The sequence below is a fragment of the Nycticebus coucang genome, chromosome 8 (assembly GCF_027406575.1).
Source record: "Nycticebus coucang isolate mNycCou1 chromosome 8, mNycCou1.pri, whole genome shotgun sequence".
NCBI lineage: Eukaryota > Metazoa > Chordata > Mammalia > Primates > Lorisidae > Nycticebus > Nycticebus coucang.
In genome coordinates this window covers 114,809,141-114,810,655 of record NC_069787.1, presented here as the reverse complement: position 1 = coordinate 114,810,655, position 1,515 = coordinate 114,809,141, and the positions used below count along the sequence as shown (strand labels likewise).

Here is a 1,515-nt window from a genome sequence, read left to right as displayed (position 1 = left end):
CGCTCAACATTTGGGACATATATTTTTAAACCATCAAGTTTATTGTATTCAACAAATATTTACTGAATGCTTCCTATGTTCCAGGTATTTTTCCAAGGGTGTAAGTAAATTCTACTGTAGAAAGACAGAAGATAAGCAAGTAAAAACAAAAATAATAATTGGCAATGTTATTGTAGATTCCAATCATTGCTATGAAGAGAGAGAAAGAAAAAAAATAACCCAAAAGCAAAACAAACAAACAAACAAAAACTCAGGTTAACAACAGTCTCCAGAAAGCTATATATCATAAGATGACCAGGAAACAATACATTGCTTCACAAGCCTTTTTCTACTAGAAAAGTCATGGTGCTAAATTAATATGGATCCCATGAAATTGTTAATAATCAATATTTTTCACTCATTAAAAAATGGCAATTTTATATGGTTCAACCTAATAGTCGATAATCCTGAGAAGAGCAGTTAGAATTTGAAGAGCTAGAATTTTTATTTTACATTTTTAGTTCTACATTATAGGTTCTAAGACCCTGCATTTTTCTTCAGACCCTGTATCTGGAGATGAGATGAGAATCCTACCATTCCCCAGGTTAGGTAGATGACTTAGCAGTATTTCAGGTTTCTAAGTGTGTGACAGTGAAGCTTTTCCAGGATGGACAAAAGTCCTTGCTGGAGCGTCTACACCCAGCATGGTGCCAGGATGCCTGCCCAGGTCTGTGTGCCCCAGTGGAAATATGACATCTGGAGCCTGTGTTCCCACCAAACACAGCCCTGCTAGCAATATGATCTGCCTATTTTCTTTAACCTCCTTTACCCTCAGATTTATTTAATCTTTTAAATGAGAATAATTGGCCTGCCTTGCAGGGCTATTGCAAGCATCACAGATGCAGTTAGAGTAATACAAAATGCACATTCAACTAGTGGTAAAGCAAATTAAAAACTATGCACATAGGCCTCAGGAGTGTGTTCAATAAAGAAAGAGAAATAGCACTTTTGAAAGATGTTGAAGGTTCACCTTTGTTTAGTGGCAGTCTTGTAGCCAGTGAGGTTCATCAGAGGTGCGATGACTGCCAATTTAGAACTTTTCCCATCATCTCTCCATGAAGACCTGAAATACAGACAGCATTGGCAATTTTTGACAGTCTCTACAGAGATTGACTTAATGAGAAAGAAAAGGAAAGAAAAGAAAAAAAACGCAGAAATAGACAGGAGGTTCTGCCTACTTCTATATTCAGAGGATACAAAAACCAGTTTGAGAGCTATGAGTCCAGGCTTCCTTGTGCTGGCCTCTGGTCCAGTTTATCTCTTGCAGTGCAAGCATCTTGCCACCTTACGTTATTTTTATAGTGTCCTAAGTATTTCTCTTTAAGTGCAAGCTGATTACTTAATTCATGAATTAAACCAAGCAATAACAAGGAAAAAACTGGCTCCAGATTTATTGCGATGGAATTTCAGTCTCCATAGTAATGCTGTTGTGAGAGATTCCTGAGGATAATTTTGTTATTAAGGAGTCTGGCTCCA

General features: G+C 37.2%; 1 non-coding gene across 1 annotated transcript; it reads left to right on the top strand.

The window, feature by feature from the left end:
* The first annotated feature begins 1,007 nt into the window (after positions 1-1,007).
* Positions 1,008-1,148, top strand: LOC128592791 (U4 spliceosomal RNA). Its single transcript, XR_008382010.1, has one exon. It is a non-coding gene; the product is annotated as a U4 spliceosomal RNA (small nuclear RNA).
* The last annotated feature ends 367 nt before the right edge of the window (positions 1,149-1,515 follow it).